General features: G+C 39.1%; 1 pseudogene; it reads right to left on the reverse strand.

The window, feature by feature from the left end:
- Positions 1 to 5706: 5706 nt before the first annotated feature.
- Positions 5707 to 6981, reverse strand: LOC118635469 (annotated as a pseudogene).
- Between the last annotated feature and the right edge of the window lie 12820 nt (positions 6982 to 19801).

The raw sequence follows: 19801 nt of genomic DNA on the forward strand, positions 1-19801 counted from the left end.
AGGCACCCACCCCTATCGTTGGTCTATAATATCCCCATCTTTCATCCTCCTACAATGGAAGAGACCTTTCCAAACCGCCAGTCTAAACACGGCACTCCAATAATACTAACAACAGGTCAAAATTGAGAACTTGGCACTGTACTAAGCATTTTAATAGCATTATCATATAATTTTAATCTATTGCTTAAAAACTCCAAACACTGCCCTGTTGCTCACACATACTCAACATACTCTTGCTCCTTGATATTCCCTCTGTCTGAAATGGTCTCCCTCAGACCTAAATCATGGCTCACTCCTCACTTCATTCAATTTCATCAAATATCACCCCTCAGAGAGGACGTTTCTCATTACCTTACCTAAATCAATACTCCCTGTTGCTCTCTGTCCCCTCCTCTGTTTCATGTTCCTCATGACACTTTTCACTATGTGATATTTCATTATGCATTTATTCATTTATTGCTGTCTCCCACATTCAACTATAAGGTCACTGAAAGCAAGGACTTTGTTCATGGCTAAAGCCCCTGTGGCTAGAATAGTGCCTGGCATATGGTTGGCACTCAATAAATCTTTGCTTAAGGTGTGCATTTTCAAAGCAGTTTGGCGATACCTTGTAAAACTAAGTATGCAGATGGCCCATGACCAAGCAATCCTGCTGAGAAAAATTCACACACAAGGTCTGCAAGAGGACATATATGAAGCTGTTCTTTATGGGAAGAGGGAATTATAAGCAACCTAGGTGAAGGGAGATGATGAGAAAAATGAAGTGTGTGTACATCACAAAACACTATGCTGAAGTTAGAAGAAAACACTACATACTCATATAGCAACATGCATAGATCTTTTAAAAGTGTTGAGTGAACAATGCAAGAAAGGGAATTAAACTTATAGCTCAATACGTTTTATGTAAATTAAAAACACATATGCATTACACAACACTATGCAGTATACAGTTATAAAAGAATATTTAAGGATACCACTTATATACCTTCAATAGGGTGCCTCTGGAGGAAAGGAATAAAACTGGGGAACTGAAGATTTAAAATAGAAGAGAAAGAAAGCAAAAGGGAGAACTTTGTGGACCAACAAAGATAGGGTTTACAGAGAGATGTGGCTAGTGGAGCCCTCCTGATTGCAGGTTAAAAGGGAGGAAAACATAAAATAAAATGTCCTTTTCCCTTTCTCCATCTGACACACTCTCACTCATCCTTCAAGCTTAGCTCAGACATAATCTCTCTGTTGAAGCTTTCTTTGACCTTTCCCCATAGAATTAATTTCTCCTTTATTGACATTTCTATAGCATTTTAATGATACTCTTATTTTAGTGTTTATAACCTCATATAATAGCTATTTGCTTACACATCTGCCTTCTCCATCAGGAGATAACGAATGTGACTTGTTAATTTTTGTACCTCTGGCACGTAGAATTGATGTTGAAAAAATTAATGGTGAGTTTAAATAGATATATGTTGTAGGGCTCAAGAATTTCTCTAGTCTGAATTTAATCTGTAAATTTAGTGGTTTCAGAATCAGCAGTATCTGATTGGCTGGAATAGAGTTTCTGCATCTGGAATTGGACTCGACAGTTAGAGGCATTTAGTTCACCATTTGTGGAGAAGAAATGAATCTGCTGTAGCCAGTGTGGTCTGAGTCGCTGATTAGACCAGCAGCTCCATTCCTGAATAGAATGGAGAAGTGAAGCAGAGTTGCGAACAGGCTTCAGACACACCCACTTGACTGGGGCGATTCTGTGGGAGCTGATTCAACTGAAGGTGCTGCTAGAGATTTATCCTGGAAGCTGAATCTGGCATCAGAAGTCACAGACACTTCTGTTCTCTGTCTGGGCAAACATCCACTAATTAAGACGAGGTAGCTAACCAGAGCATGGGGCTCAGAAACCCATGGTGCATTGGGCGTAGAACTTCAAGAAAACAGGATATCATGCCAGGGGCCCAGCAATAGAGAGCAGTTCAGATTCCTGTTCCTGGCAGGGCTTTAGTTCCTGGTAGAGGCCATGGTATTGATCCTCATACTCACACACTAGGTAGGGACTAGTGCAACCAACAACCCCTGCCTAAGTACCTGTCTGGTGCCAGGCATTGTATTGAATGCAGGAAGGGAAAAGCTGAAGCATGGGGATTGGTGCACAGGGGAGTAGAGCTGAAACTGGGGAATAAGAGGAGAGTCAGGCTTCAGAATGGGACTCGCATACAATCAGAATTTTAGCTACAGGGAAGTTGATTCTATAATCTCAGCCTCTATAGATGGAGCTATCACAAGGACTGGGATTAGCCATGAGAATAGGAATGACAGGTTCCTCCAGATATTTGAAGAAGGAGGGCTGCTGGGCTAGAAGTTGGGAAGGCCTTCCAGGCACACTTCTTCTCTGCCATAAATCCAACTTGCCTTGTAACTTTGGGTATATCTCTCCACTTCCAGAGTTTGCATTTACTCATAGGCAGAATTTATTTTTTTAAGTCAAAATTAGCAAAGCATTTGCTAGGTGCTCTTAGAATGTTTTCTATAACAATCCTTACACCAATCCTGTGAGGTGATATTATGACAGTGAAATGAGCAGGGAGGTTAACTGACTTGCAAATGGGTAGCAAATCTGGCATTTGAAGCCACGCAGTTAATCCCAGAATGTGTGTATGCAGGCATACACACACACACACACACACACACACGCACAGACACAATCTTTTTTTTTTTTAATTATTTTTTCTTTATTGATTTTAGAGAGAGGAAAGGAGAGGGAGAGAGACAGAACCATCGATGAGAGAGAACATCGATTGGCTGCCTCCCGCATGCCCCACACTGGGAATCAGGCCCACAACCTGGGCATCCCACACTGGGAATCAGGACCACAACCTGGGCATGTACCCTGACCGGGAATTGAACTGGCGACTTCTTAGTGCATGGGTCAATGCTCAGCCACTGAGCCACACCGGCCAGGTCAGAGAGAAAATCTTAAACACTGTGATGCACTGCCTTGCTAAGTATGTGTCAGGAATGAGACAGTGGGAAGGACCAAAATCCACACCATTGCTTCACAAGGACGTCATGACAGTTGAGAAACATTTGCCAAGAGCAAACTGACCCACTTTCTTTGGCCACTGATTATCCTCCAGGTTAAAGATAGAGCTGGCTAGAAATCAGTTCTGATGGCTATGGCCAGAGGATCTGGCTTCTGTTGTCACCAACACAGGTGACCTCAGACAGTGCATGGATACAATGACTAAATCTTCAACAGGACAATGCAGGGCTCCTCCTCCCTTATACTTTCTCTGAGTGGACCATTAATGGTGCTATCTGAACAACCTATAGTACAGGTTGCTGCAAGTTCTACATTGTACTGAGCCAGAAGTCAGTGGTTCCTGGGCCCATGGTCTAAGAGGCAGTGGTTGGTGGAAAATCAGTTCTGTAACTTTTTGAAGAGGGGGCAGCAGGTGCCCAGAGCACAGGAAGATCTGAGCCAAGTGCACCAGAGGCTCTTGGTGCCACCCATATTTTCTTCCCTTATCGTCTCAGTGCATGCAGACCCAACTTACAACTGCCAGAACCTGCATCCTTTTCCCTGTGTGCCATTCCCTCCAAGCCCTACTCTGTCACCTATTTAATAGGCTCAGAATGGTGGGGAATAAGGCCCCTGGGAGTAGTCCTCAACTCAGGAGCTAGCGAGGAACTTCCTCATCCTACCTTGGGTAGTTCTCAATAGTGTGCTTTTCACTGTCTCCCAGATGTCCCCCATGGGAAAAGCTTCTGTAGACTCAACTACTAACTTGCTTGATAACACACCTTTTATTTGCTTCCTGCCTTCTCTTCACATTCTCATACCTCTTTCTGGCTTCCTTGTACCTTCCAAATAGACAACTTACACTCAGTTCATTGTCTCAGAGTCTGCTTCTAGGAAACCCAAAAGAACGAACCAGAAAGACCTCTTGGTGGAAAATTATATCCTGAAAAACATTCTTCACTATACAATATCTTGATTCTGGCAGGGAAGTATATTTCAACCTTCAACGATAGGTATGTTGTAGAAGTAAGAGAAGCTTAGAGAAGCCTCGAAAGAGGCTTTTAAAATCCAACTGACGGCAGGCCTAAGACACTGAATTTCTGAATGCCTCCAGTACCTCCCAGGCAAAGGTGACCCTGTCTCTTTTACATGAGGGTTCTTCTTGATGCTCCAGTCTTCTTTTGCCACATCCAAATGGAAATTACTTTTCTGCTCCAGTTAGCAACAGATTCTGCTTTCCAGGTGAATAAACATAATTCTCTGCAGGAGTAAAAGAAGCATCCGAGTTGATTCCCACAGTTGGTGCAGGGTGCCCTCACATTTACTCAGGGCACTATCTCCTAGCAAGCCAGTTCCACAACCTTTCGTTTAATAAAGCCCCAAATCTGCCAATAGCAGGAGTCCCACCACCATTCTCACCTCTGCAGAGCCCAGGTTCTTTTTAAGAAATATAAAAATGCTCAACAAATGTGGCATTTTTGGGACCATGCTTTCTAAACTTTTTCATATCATGGCACCCGAAGACAATTGATACAATAGTTGTCGCTTGAACAATGCAGAGGTTAAGGCATCAACCTCCATGCAGCTGAAAATACACATATAACTTTTCACTCCTCCAAAACTTAATTACTAATAGCCTACTGTTGACCAGAAGCCTTACCAATAACATAAACAGTTTATTAACACATATTTTGTATGTTATATATTATATACTGCATGCTTACAATAAAGTAAGCTAGAGAAAAGCAAATGTTATTAAGAAAATCATAAGGAAGAAAATACATTTATTGTATTTATTGAAAAAATATCCATGTATTAGTGAACCTACACAGTTTATTTATTTATTTATTTCAAGATGTTTTGTTTTTATTGAAACAATTAAATCAGACAATTACAAGAATTTTACAAAAATTAATAGAGCCTGTGAGGATCCCTCAGGTAACATCTGCACATTCATATCCTTCTACAAGGCCTCTGCGACTGGAGGGGAAGGAGGTTCTCCTACACACACATCGTCTTCTAGCACATGCCAGAAGACAAGAGCTGTCACTTTTTCTCCCCCATCAGATGATCCTGTTCCTTCCCATGGGAGGCAGCAAATCTCTGGAAAATTCCAGTTACCAAAAAGTATAGCAATCAGCCAGAGAGCAAGTGTAGGCCTCACTTGGTTAAATAGTACTTGTTGGCACTGCTCAGATCTGACTTATCCTAGCTGCAGAGGAAAAGGGCAGAAAACACCAATCTCATTCTAGAAACTCACATACAAACCTTATATACATGTTCAATAACATCTTGATAAGGTTCTCTATTTTATTTTTTTTGGTGGCAGGGATTTGAAGGAAGTAGTCTCTTGTCTTCTGATTAACAGTCACATTAGGTAAAACCCCTGTTACTAAAAGAAAAATGAAATAAAATTACCCTTTTGTCTTTATCTAGAGTATTTCAGAGAATGAATAAACAACTGTTAGATTCTGACAGAGTAGTTAGGGTTTCATTTTTATTCTTGCATGCCTCAGCCCATACCCTTAGCAATAAAAAACCGTGATAAGCACTGGCAATGGGGCTCCAAGCAGCATCCCCTCCCTGTTGGAGTCAGCCATCCTCTCCTTGGGCACAGGAGTTTAAATGGAGCATCACCACCACCAGCTTCCTACTAGTTTCAGCTGCACAAGGGCAGAGTCCACATTGAGCAGCTACTGCTCAGCCTGCTTCTTGCAGTAGTTATTGTAGGCCTCCTTGAACATGACCTTACAGGGGATGTTGGCCTTCAGCTTGGAGCAGATGAGGAAGGAGCCCCCACATCTTCCTGTACAATGAGTAGGTCTCCTCAGGGGGGCAGGATGAGCCGGTGCCTCAGGATGATGAAAATCAGGTTGTGGATCTGCTCGGTGGTGCTCTAGGTGCCAAAAATCACAGCTCCTCTGAGGCAAAGGCCTCCCCCTGAATGAGGATGACATCCAGTTGGGCATCTTTCATGGCCTTGACCTCATAGCTGGTGAGGAACTTCATCTCTATGGATTTCTTCAGCACAGCTTCCCTGTCCCTGTTGGCAGCAGCCCTGATGATCTGGATGTAGAGGTCAGTAAGGGACTTGTCAAATTCCAGAGTTGCCCAAAAGTCCAGAAGAGCCACCTTGTGCTGCTCAGGACCATAAAAGAAGTTGGAGCAGATGGGGTCTGTCTGCATGAAGTGGAGCTCGAACAGCTTCCTCAGGCACAGGACCAGGATGTTGTAGCAGATCTCATTCCAGGCTCAGCTCCTCAGCCTGGTCCAGGGAGAAACAGACACAAGCTCTGTGGTCAGCACATGAGGGCTGTGATCCAGGTAAGTAGAAGAAAGGGTGGTCCTTTGGTTGTCCCTGAATTTCCTGGCACAGGCAGTCTCTCGCTGGTAGTCACACTCAAGTGCCAGCTACACCTCAGTACGTAGATCAGGTGCTATGAAAACAGGCCTTCCGGAAGCACGTTGCCCATGTTCAGCACAGCCATGAGGTTGTTGACGTCACTGTTGATGCTCTGGGCCATGCCAGGGTACTGGATCTTCATGGCCACCTCATGCCTGCCCTTTATTCGGGCCAGGTGCACCTGCCCAATGGAGGCGGCTGCAAAGGGCCTGTCCTCAAAGTATTGCAGCTTGTCCTGCCAGTTGGGGCCCAGGTCACTGTTGAGAGTTTTCATCATCTATTTCAGTAGCATTAAGTCTATGCTCTACCTCACCCACTCAAAGATCTTGGCCAGATGGGGGTTGGTGAAAACATCATCCTGGATGTTCAGCATCTGATCCAGCTTGAGCAACGCCCCATGCACCTTACACAGTGTGCTCACAATGTGCTCCATGTTGGCCTCGGACAGGAAGGAGCTGGAGTCCAGCACGGCCTTCTTCCTCACTCCCTGACACTGTAGAGGCCTCAGGAACACCCAGGTCTCCCCCTGCCTGTCTCCAGCTGGACCTGCGCAGTTTAAATCCATGTTGTTTAAGGGTCAACTGTATTTGTTTGACACACTGGGGCAAATCAAGGAGGTTGCTCTTGACCAGAGGCAATTGGCAGAGGATATCTTATGCACAAGGCCCCAGGCAGCCTTTCTGAGGACTGTGAGCATCAGCAATGTCCCAGCATATCTGTAGTCCATTTGTGGCATGCCAGGTGTATTAACTATTTTGAGTTTATTCCATAGAAAGTCACAGTGTGGGGCAAAAGCACAGGTGGTTCAGAAGCCACAGGTTCCCTGTAGATCCCAGTTCTACTTCTGCTATTTACTGAGGTCTCTTTAAGAATAACTGAATTAAAAAAAAAATAGCTTGATTGGGGAATACTTTACAGAGCATAAATTTACTCGTTTTATGTAAACAATTCAATGAATTTTAGTGTATTTATATAGTTGTGCAACCAACATAATCTTATTTTAGAATATTTTAATCTCCCCCCACAGAACTCAATTTTAACCCACTCCTGCTTGTGAAGTATCTCAGCCACAAATAACAGACCATTTTTAGCTGCTCCCCACCCCATATCTTTCTGGAAGTGCACAGAGGGTATCTCCCAGGTGTATATGAATATGCCTACTCCTTTCAAACTCTTAAATATTTTCCAGGTGTTGCCACCAATAACTAAGATTCATCAAAGTGCCAAAGCTAAGGTGTGGTCTGCAGAAAAGTGTGTGTGCATGTGTGTGAGGGAGTTCTTTATCATTTGTGGCAATAAAGCTGCATTTATATATTACCTATTTATTGAGCACCTGCTAGGTGTCAGCGTCTGTGCTAGCACTAGAAACTCAAGGTCCAGGTGCATTTCTTGCCCAGGAAAACTTCTTGGATTCTATTGCAAATAAACTTTTGTGCTTTACCCTTGCCTTTTCACCAACCATGCTTGTGTGTCTGTTTGACACCCAGTGTAAGTGCACACAAGGACTCTAGTTTCACCAAAATTCTACCACTTGGAATTGGCTATTATTCATACTTGTTATATAGTCTTAATCTTTTAAAAAATAAAATAATACACCTGAAACTAATATAATATTTTATGCCAACTATACTTTAATAAAAATTTTAAAAGAAGAAAAATAAAATATTATAGATAGGTAAGCTCCCATTCTCTTTCTTACCTCTCAGTGAAGATCATGAACTTATTACATATGATTTCAGTGTACTTTTTTTCACCTCTAATGTTTGCTGTCAGTTCTTCATCCAGATCTTCCAGGGTTTTTGTTTTTTACTAGTTCTATGTGCCCCTTCCCACTTCTGTGGGCTTCTGCTTCTATAGGTCCACAATGAAGTTGGAAATCACCCACAGGTTCCTGGAACTACTCTGCCTGCAGTCATGGAGTCAGAAGTGCAGAACATTTGTATCCTCTAAGGGACCCTTTAGCCAATGACTGACTGTGCCAGAAAATTAAAGCCCAGAGCTCCCCTTCTGAGCCAGATTAGGCTGCAGGAACTTGGCCTGAAATCACCCTTGCTCGGCTTCTGTCCTTCATTTATCCAGAGGCCCTTCTCCCTCACTGGCTTCTTGGAGGTGGGGGAGGGGTGGTACTTCCTTCAGAAATCACTACAGCACTCTGAGAGCACAAAGACTTAAAAGGATCTCCATTCACATGTGTGTGCATCTCTCTGAAGAGGAGGGGCATTCTTTCTAAGGTAGATAGTGCAATTGTTGGTTCCTAGGGCATACAGTTTCCACTTTACCAGGTGGTCTCCAATGTGTTTGTACTAATTCACAGTTTCACTAACATTGACTGAGAGTTCCTGTTTCTCCACATTCTTGAAAACCTGTATCATTGTCAGACTTAAAGTTTTGCCAATCTAGTGGCTGAATAGTGGTACCCCATTATTTTACTTTGACATCTTGACACATGTTTCTTGCCCTTTCAGTTATCCTATTCTGTGAATAACCTGTTTGTACCATTTGCTCATTCTTCTGCTGGGTTGTTTGCCTTTTTCTATTTGATTTGTAGGACTTCTAGTATATTCTAGGTGCCTTATTCTGTTACAAAATTTGAAAACACTGTATCATTTCAAAATAGAAATATAATTTTAAAATGAAACATTTAAAATTTAAATAATGCAAAAGAAAAGAAATTAGTAAGTAAATTTATTTCTAATAATTTCCACTATAGCCTCAAGCTTCAACTCCACCCAATGATAATAAAAGTAACCACTATTAACAGATAGGCATACATCCTTCCAGAATGTATAATACATATATAAATAGGTAAAAATAGATTTACATGACATAATTCACCAAATATTATCAAGCATTCATTACGAGTCAAGTATAAATGTTAGCAAAATATGTGAATCATTAGAAATATATGGAATATACAAAAAACCCTCCCTAACTAGCTTTTATCAACACTCACTTTATTGTAGACATCTTTTTTACATTAAAACATATAAATCTCCCTGAGCTGGTGTAATATTTCATTGGAAAGCTCCATCATATTTTATTAAATGAATCTTCTACCAACAAAATTTTTGGCTATTTCTACATTCTGTATTTTATAAAGTCACCCTTTAGTGAACAACCTTAAACATACATCTTTTTGTAGTAGGCTGATTCTTTTCATAAATTTCTACAACTTGAATTTTTGGATTAAGAAGTGCCCATTTTAAATTTTGACACCTATTGCCAGAATGCCTTCCATAAATCTTGTGCCAATTTGCACCCTCACCAACAGTGTATAAATATGTCCATTTCCTCACACTATCAAAGTATTCTTTAAAATAAAATATTGATAACTATTTTTAGAATGCAAACATACTTCATATAATTTTCATTTTTCTTTAGATTTTGAAAAATAAACACAAATAAGTTTCGTGAGTTTTAACAACTTTATCTTAACAAGATATTTTAATCATTTTATTAATTCACAGAATCCTCTCTGTGGAGCTATTTATCACAAAGTAAACTGTGTTTGAAGAAAAAGATATGGCCCTGGCAGGGTGGCTCAGCTAGTTGGAGCATTGTCCCATACACCAAAAGGTTGTGGGTTCTATTCCTTGTCAGGGCACACACCAAGGTTGTGGGTTTGATCTCTGGTTGGAGCTCAAGTGCAGTAGGCAATCAATCAATTTTTCTCTCTCACATCAATATTTCTCTCTCTCTTTCTCTGTCATTCTCTCTCTCAAAAAAAAAAAGAGGTTGTATTGAAAATCATACCTTAAGACACTATGTTTCAAATATGAAACGGACTTTTTCCTAAAGCATCTTACTTATGGTGTGCTCTCACAAGATCCCTGTCATCCAAAACAAGGCTTCTTGATAGACCTACACCTCCTTTTGTTCTGTTAGCTATACACATATCTATGGTATATAGAAATACTATGCTAGCCTTGATGGGATATCTTTCATAGATTCATATTCTGAGTTTCACTTGTTTTCTGAAATCTGGAACTAGACAGAAAAAACAAATTAACAGGTAGAGGTAGAATGTGAGCACCTGACTTTTCATGCTGCAGCTCAGGAATCATTTAGAATTTCCAGTGAATGCATTGACCCATATCTACCCCACCTCTTTTTAAAAAACATTTTTACCTTTATTGATTTTAGAGAGAGAGAGGAAGGAAGAGGGAGAGAGAGATAGAAACATTGATGAGTGAGAACACTGATTGGCCGCCTCCTGCATGCCTCCCACTGGGGATTTGGCCCACAACCTGAGCATGTGCCCTGACCAGAAATCGAACTGGTGACCTCTTGGTGCATGGGTCAATGCTCAATCACTGAGCCACACTGGCCAGGCTCTACCCTATCTCTTGAGTTCTAGAGAGACTTTGCTTTAACCAGTGGTCAGGAAAACTTTGTGAAAGAGATTAACAATTATTAAACCAATCTTCCACCAACAAAATTGAAGGTGAGGGTGCTAATTTTCTAATGTGGCAACAAATTCTAACTCATAAAATCTTTCATTATCAAGATCTTTGTTTTAGAGCCCTCCTTTCTGAGAGCTCAGAAGGAATTAGCCACATGGGATATCCTTGTTTGCCTCTCTGTGTGGTTCTCCCATTACACCTCCAGGTCTGCTTAACTAAAGATGCAACAAGGATAGCAGGGTGAAGATGGATGAGAATATAGCTATGATATCATAAAGTAGAATAGAGAAATGCCTGGGGGTAGTGTTGGCCTTCAAAGAGATCCTGGTTTATTTTGGCATAAGCATGTGTGCTCAATTAATAGATGTTTTAAAAGGAGTAACAGTTGTGATTCATTGCAGGAAATAGAAATCCCTGTAAGTGTTATGCAGAAGAATAAATTTTGATATCATTGGAAGGCATGAAGGATTAATTTTTAAACTGCACCCCCATAAATGATTCATAGAATAAAACAGTACTGACCTACCAGAGTAGCACAACCTCCGAATATTGAGTTCAAGAACAGAGATCAGAATCAAGAAGAAACCACTGCCCCTGAACCCATTGTCACCAGTGCCTTTCAACACTCAGCAGCCTGGAGAATAAATATGGGAACCTCACATCTCACATTTCTCCAGAGAAGATATATAAATGGTCACCAAGCATAGGAAAAGGTGCTCAACATCACTAATCATCAGGGAAATGCAAATCAAAACCACAATGAAATAATAGCCTTGTACCCATTGTAATGATCACTAGCAAAACAAACAAACAAACAAACAAACAAAACCCCAGAAAGTAACAAGTGTGAGTGAAGATGTGGAAAAATTTGGAATCCTTGGTCACTTGTTAATGTGAATTTAAAATGGTGCAGCTTGTATGGAAAAGAATATGAGAGTTTCTAAAACATAGAATTACCATATGATCCAACAATCCTACTTCTGGGCATATACCCAAAATAATTGAGAACAAGCTTTATTTTCACACCCATGTTTATTGCAGCATTATTCACCATAGCCAAGATATGAAAATAACTTAAGTGTTCATTAACAGATGAATAGATAAAGACATTGTGGTTGATATATATAGATATCACAACTGATGTAAAATCAATTGATATATATCAACCAAACTTTATAGATAAATATATATGTATACACATAATGGAATATTATTCAACTTTAAAAACAAAGAAAATTGCCCTGGCTGGTTTGGCTCAGTGGTTAGAGTGTCAGCCCGTGGACCAAGAGTTGTGGCTTCAGTTCCAGTCAAGAACATGGACCTCACTTGCAGTTCAGTCCCCAGCCCTGGTCAGGGTCATGTGGGAGGCAACCAATTCATATGTCTCTCACACTGATGTTTCTCTCTCTCTCTCCCTCTCTCTTCCTCCAACTCTGTCTGAAAATAAATGGAAAAATATCCTCGGGTGAGGATTTAAAAATAAATAAATAAATAACAAAGAAAATCTTGTCATATGCTACAACATGGATGAACCTTGAGGAAGCCTTGCTAAGTACCATAAGCCAGTCATAAAAAGACAAATGTTACACGATCCCACTTATGGGAGGTATCTAAAGTAGTTGAACTCACTCTGGCCAGTTTTTCTCAGTGGTTAGAACATTGGCCTGTGAATTAGAGAGTCCTGGGTTCAGTTCCCGCTAAGGGCATGTACTTCGGTTGCAGTTTGTCCCCGCCCTGGTTGGGGACGTGTGGGTAGCAACCACTTGATGTTTCTCTCTCTCTCTTTCCCCCCTCTCCCTCCCCCTCTATCTGATGATAAATTCAAAAATGTCCTCGGGATAAAAAAAAGAGAAGTATTTGAACTCTTAAAAACAGAAATAGAATAAGAGTTGCTAGGGGCTGGGAGGAAAGAGAAAAGTGGAATTGTTGTTCAATGTGCATGGTGTTTTAGTTATACATTTGAAAGATAAAAAACATTTAGAGATCTATTGCACAACAATGTGAATTTGTTAACATTACTGAACTGTACACTTAAAAATAGTTAAGATGGTAAATTTTGTTATATGATTTTTACCACAATAAATGAAAAGAAAGGAACATTATCTTAAGTGGGTCTGTCCTAATTATATGAGCCCCATAAAAGTAGAGAGGCTTCTCTTTCCGGAAGAAGAAGAGAAATCGGAAATTCAAAGCAGAAGAATGATTCAATGAGATCTTTAGTTTTTTTTCTATTATTAGCATTTAATGTTATAAATTTTCCTCTATGCACTGCTTTAGCTGCATTCCACAGGTTTTAATATGTTAATATGTAATATTTTCATTCAGTCTGTGTAGGTTTTGATTTTTCTTGATGCTTCCTCTTTGACCCATGAATTGTTTGGAAGCCTGTTGTTTAATTTCCAACTATTTGGAAATTTATCAGTTGTCTTTCTATTGATTTTTAGTTTGATTAAATTTTGATCAGAGATGATATACTATATGATTTTAATTATTTTCTATTTATTGAGGTTTGTTATTTTGACTCAGGATATGATCTAACTTGGTGACTGTTCCACGTATGCATGAAAAATATCTGAATTCTACTGTTGTTGGGTGAAGTGTTTTAAAAATGTAAATTAGATCTTGTGGCTAATAAGATTTCTCAGTTCTTTTATATCTTTGCTGATTTTCTGGGTAGTGGTTCTATAAATTACTGAGAGAGGGGTATTGATATCCCAAAGTACAATTATGGATTTGCTATTTCTCCTTTCAATTCTGTCAATTTTTGCTTCATGCATTTTGTAACCTATCTGTATCAGCATATATAAAAGTAATTTCCTGTATACATCATATGGTTGGATCATTTTTTTATTCACTCGTGTCAATTAATACCTTTTACTTGGTGTAGTTATACAATTTACATTTAATACAATTATTGATATATTAGGACTTATATATAATATTTTATTATTTGTTTTATTTGTTTTTTTGTTCCTTTGTTTTCTGCTTCCTGTCTTCTTCTGAGTTATTTGAATGTATTTTTCACTGCATTTTGATTTACCTATAGGGTTTGAGCATATCTCTTAGTAGAGTTTTCTTTAATGGTTGCTCAAGGAATTGCAATATATATATGTAATATATCACCGTATATTAGTATCAGTATTATATCACTTCAAGTTAGATGTAGCAACCTTACCCATTTTTCTCCCTTTATTTTATCTCCTTTATAATTCAATTTTCTTATGTGTTTTCTCTATATAAATAAAAAACAACATAAGATTTTTGCCGTTTTGCTTTTAACCCTCTTACTTAACTTCAAAGACTCAAGCAGAAAAGACTAGTCTACTACATTTACTCATATATTTACCCAGTCTGTTGTTCTTTCTTTATTCTGATATTTCAAGTTTTCTTCTGGTATTGTTTTCTTTATGCTGAACAACTTATTTCAGCAACTCTTTTAAGGCAGGTCTGTTGACAAATTATCTCAGTTTTCCTTGATCTTAGAATGTCTTTATTTCACCTTTATTCTTAAAGTCTGTTTTCTCTGGATTAATAATTGTGATTTGACAATTCTTTCTTTCAGTACTGAAAAATATTGTGCCACTGTCTTGTGATCTTTATGATTTCTGATGAGAAATCTGCTGTCATTCAAATTGCTTTACCCTTGTGGGTAATGTGTCATTTCTTTCTGGCTGGTTTCAAGATTCTTCTTTGTCTTTAGCTTTCAAAAAGTTTATGTCTTCTGCCAAACTTGGGATGTTTTAAGCATTATTTCTTTGACTATTTTTTGAAATCCATATTCTTTCTTCTCTCTTTCTGGGACTCTAGTGACATAAACATTAGATACTTTTGTTATTGTGCCACAGGCCCCTTAGGCTCTGTTTATTTCTTTATATTTATTCTAATTTCTCTATTGTTTAGACTGGAATTTGTATAGAACTAGCTATCATTTCACTGATTATTTCCTCTGTCTCCATTGTGTTACTGAACCCATCTGATGAGCTTTTTAAAAAATAATTTTCAATTATTTTTTCAGTTGTAGAATTTCCACTCAGTTCTTTGTGTCTTATATTTCTTTGCTGAAACTTTTTATTTTTTCATTTGTCTCAAGATGTTTATAATTATTCATTGTAGCATATATATGATGGTTGTGTTAAAATACCTATGTTAAATAATTCCAACATCTTCATTATCTTGGTGTTGGCATCTGCTGATTCTCTCTTTTCATTCTAGTTGAGATTTTCTTCTGGTTCTTGGTATGGTGAGAGATTTTCAGTTGTATTCTGGACAATTTGTATATTATGTTATAAGACTGTGGTTTCTAATTATATCTCATTAATCATTACTGCCAGGCCATGATGGTAGTCATGGCTCTGTTCATAAACACAGCCTCTGTTGATTTCCACTGATCAGGAGGAGGAGGGACACTACCTCATAATTACTGGGCCAGAATGGTATTGAGGATTCTGCTAAACCACTCCCTCCACAGATGCCCACCTGCTGATAGAGAGACTCACCTCATTACTACTGGACTAAGATGGTAGTCAGGGGTCTACTCACATACAGGCTCTATTGATGTCTACTTGTTAGGAGGCAGAGGGTTGCTGCCTTATTACTGCCAGACTGGGATGGTAGTCAGGACTCTGCTTATACAGTCTTCTTGTTGTCGGTCATGCACAGTAGGTTTCAGGAGGGCACATGCCTTTTTTGGTGTTTAGGTGGTATAGAGTTCATGTGTCAAAAGTGTTTTGTTCTGCAAGGATTTCCACTCTCCCAGTCCTTTGTATATGAGAAAAGGCCTATCTCATTTTATTGTTTTGTTTTGATTTGACTTTTCTGTGCTTGGTGTTTCTGGCATGTGAGCTTCTATGGCACCCAGGCCAGCATATAGAGAAAGAAAAATGGTCCTTCTTCAAATCCCAGACAGTGTACTCTTTTTCCTCTAATTTTCTGTGACTTTTGATGTGTTCTTCATAATTTTTCCAGGGTTTTTAGAAATGAGGTGAAATGTATTTACTCCATTTTGCCTGGAAGTTCTATTTCAGAAGTTTAATTTATTTTACTGAGAAAAATTATAGTATGTTTCATTTCAATTTAAGATACAGAAGGAATATCCACAGAGAGATAATATATATCAATTAAACAATAAAATAAGTGTCTATAAATAATAAACAACTTGAAAGTAAGTAAATACAATTTGTGCATACAATATATTATGAAGGTTTAGTGTCCTTGTCAAAAAAAGAATATTTGATCTTAGTGGTGGATGATGATGGAGGAGGGTGCAAGGGAGTCATTCTTTGGAAGCTGATTTTATTTCTTTTCACTACCATTTTTCTCACCAATTTTCAACTTATTTGGATTCATGGTTATCTTGCATTCAAAGTGCTTGAAAATAATGTTATAGCACAGAAAAATACCTCTAGGACAAAATAAAGACTAGGCAAAAGAGTGCTTTGGAAACATGGAAGTAGCACACATGAGCTACAGATAAAAGGTGTTGATGATACATCATCTGCATTCTTCTTGCTAGGTCTGTATAGGCAAGGCAAAACATTTTGGGTTCACCCAAACATGGTATGCAATACAAATTTGTTCCATATGATATACTCTGATGAAAATCTGCTATGTCAATTAATTCTGTGAATGTGTTTTTCCCTGGAACTGTAATGTCAACATATCACTTCTTATAGTGTATCTATTTGGTGTGTTTTGGGGTGAGAAAATTATGTCAATATAAAACAAGAGGAATAACAATACAAAAAGAAACAGGTGCTCTAAAAGTGGTATGTGTCTAAAACCTGTTATGAAAAAAGTTATTAACTGAACAGTCATTATGAGAAGTAGATTTATATATTGTAAGTTCTAATCATGCTGAAGTAGTTGGAGATCTGTTGATGAAGCAAGGAAACTTGGTACAATCTCACTGGGAATTCCCTGAGGTCACCTTGGGAAGAAAAGAAGAAGACAGGCTCCAGTTTGACCACATTCTTGAAGGAAAGAAGTGATTCTCACTCAAAATCATCCCCATCCCAACTTTAAGGGTGATAGGGTGATATTGCTCCTAGAAAGAGAAGGGCCATATGTGAAAACCATTTTATTAAAGTTTCTAAAAGACTCAGGCTTAGAAGCATCCATCTCTCAGATTGTAACAAGAAAGGGAACACTGTAATCTTCTCACGTTTCTTTTATCTTGGGCCCTACCATGAGTCTGGTGCCTCCACAATGGACCTGGCCATAATGTGAAGCACTGGTGGCTCATGGTGGGAGATTCTGGTGCCTGATGAAGAAGGAAGAGCAGCATCTCTTAGGAAGTGTAGTACATAGCATTAATAACCACATTATTTGATCGTTTCTTATATTTGCTCCCTTTGCCATCAAGAGGCAGATTTACTTCACCTTGACTCAGGGCTTAACCATGTGATTGTTTTGTCCAGTAAAATGAGGCAGAAGTGATAATGTGCTAGCTCCATGTCTACTTTCTCATCCTTGGCCATTGCCATATAAAAACATGTCAGGGATAGCCATTGGTCTCACATGGAGTGTACTTGAGTTATTCTGGCTAGACTCCCCTTAGATCTCTAGCCAAGAAGTATGAGAAACCTAGCTTAGGTCAGTCAGTGCTCATCACAATCCTCATTTGCATAAGAATGAATATTATACTTGTTTGCCAGGAAAGTTTTTGAATTAATATGCTATGCAGCAATATTGTGGCGATAAGTAGCTGCAATAAGAACTCCTTCATGATCACATAAAGAACATATCCCAAAAAACCACTTGTAGAGGAGTACTTTATCTGAGTTAGTGGGATTTGATTCATTATCACGAAGGTGATTCCCATTAGTATATCCACTGTGCTATGATCATTGGGGGTATTATATCTATAGGGGTTGAAAAAAGTTTTAAAGCCTATGGCAGGCTATGTATATGGAAAAAAAAACCAAACTTAAGATTTATTTATTTTATTATATGTAAGTTTTATCTCACTTTAAAAAGTAAATTAAAAATATATTTTAAAAGGCCCTGGTCGCCCAGAGCTGTGGGGAAAAGCAGCAACCCCTGCCCCCTTCAGAGAGTCAGCCTTTCCCAGGTGAGGCAAAGAAATGCAAATTGAGGCTCATTAACAACCAGCTTCTATCCCACCCTCTGGAAATCTTCTTTTTTTTTTTTATTATAAATTTTTATTTATTTTTTGTTACAGATATTTTACCTTTTTACCCCATTGGCACCCCCAACCACACCCCCCTCCACCCCGTCCCCGGCTTAGTTGTCCATGTCCATTGGTCATGCATACATGCATATAAGTTCTGTGGTTTATCTCTTCCCACCCCCCCACCCCCATCCCCTCTTCTGAGGGATGTCAGTCTGTGCCCTACTTCCATGTGTCTGGGTCTACTGTATTCCTCAGACTGTTATGTTCATTATATTCCGTATATAAGTGAGATCATGTGGTATTTGTCTTTTTCTGCTTGGCTTCTTTCACTTAGGATAATACTTTCCAGGTCCCTCCATGTCATCTCAAAGGATAAGAGATCTTCCTTTCTTACCGCTGCATAGTACTCCATTGTGTATATGTACCACAGCTTTTTTATCCATTCGTCTACTGGTGGACACTTGGGCTGTTTCCAGATCTTAGCTATTGTAAATAGTGCTGCTATGAACATGGGGGTACATATATTCTTCCTGATTTATACAGCACACCAGGACTACATTCCAAGGCACTGAGCAACTGAGACTACTAGCTTCCAGGAAAAAGCTAGAGGATAACTGAACCTTTCCTGGGTTTGCAAATGTACCAAGGAAAGCAAGACTTGACAGTGGTGTTTAATGTGGGCCCAGCCAGGCTCATCCAAACCCAGTAGAGGAAGCCACAAACTCCAGAACACCAACACCCACAGGGAAAATTTGGCAAGCTCCAAAACCCACTGAGATAGCCAAAATGGCGAAACAAAACAAATCCCAAATGAAAGAACAAGGGAACTCTATCAAAGATGAGATCAATGAAATGCAATTGAGCAAATTATCAGAGGTAGAGTTCAGAGCCATGATCTTGAGGAAGCTCAACAGCATGAGTAAGGACATCAGCACCATGAGTAAAGATATAGAAACATTGAAAACCAACCAAGTGGAAATGAAGAATGACATAGCAGAAATTAAGAACACATTGGAAGGACTAAACAGCAGAGTAGAGGAAGCTGAGGACCAGATCAGTGAATTAGAAGACAGGATAGAAAAAATCAACCAATCAGAAAACCAAAAGGAAAAAGCAATTAAAAAACAGGAAGATAGCTTAAGAGCACTATGGGACAACTGGGAATGTAATAACATTTGCATCATAGAAGTCCACGAAGAGGAAGAAAATGGGCAAGATTGAGAGAATATATTTAAAAAAATAGTGACAGAAAACTTTCCTAACTTGGTGAAGGAAGAAAGCATTCAAGTTCAAGAAGCACAGAGAGCCCCAAGTAAGAGGAATCCAAACAGGCCCACACCAAAACACATAGAAATTAAAATGTCAAAAATTAAAGACAAAGAGAGAATCCTAAAGGCAGCAAGAGATAAGCAACAGGTTATCGACAAAGGAAACCCCACAAGGCTCTCAGCTGAATTCACAACAGAAACACTACAGGCCAGAAGGGAGTGGCATGAAGTAATCAAGGTCATGAAAAACAAGGATCTGAGTCCAAGACTACTCTATCCAGCAAGGCTATCATTCAGAATAGAAGGTCACAGGCAATATACTTAATTAATATTTGACAAAAGTGGCAAGAGCATACAGTGGAGTAAGGACAGCCTCTTTAATAAATGGTGTTGAAAAAATTGGACAACTACATGCAAAAAAATGAAACTAGACCATCAACTTACACCCTACGCAAGAATAAACTCAAAATGGATAAAAGACTTAAAAGTGACTCATGAATCCATAAAAATTCTAGAAGAAAATGTAGGCAACAAAATTTCAGACATCATATACAGCAGAATTTTCACGGATAGATCTCCTAA

The sequence above is a fragment of the Molossus molossus genome, unplaced genomic scaffold (assembly GCF_014108415.1).
Source record: "Molossus molossus isolate mMolMol1 unplaced genomic scaffold, mMolMol1.p scaffold_m16_p_2, whole genome shotgun sequence".
Classification (NCBI taxonomy): domain Eukaryota; kingdom Metazoa; phylum Chordata; class Mammalia; order Chiroptera; family Molossidae; genus Molossus; species Molossus molossus.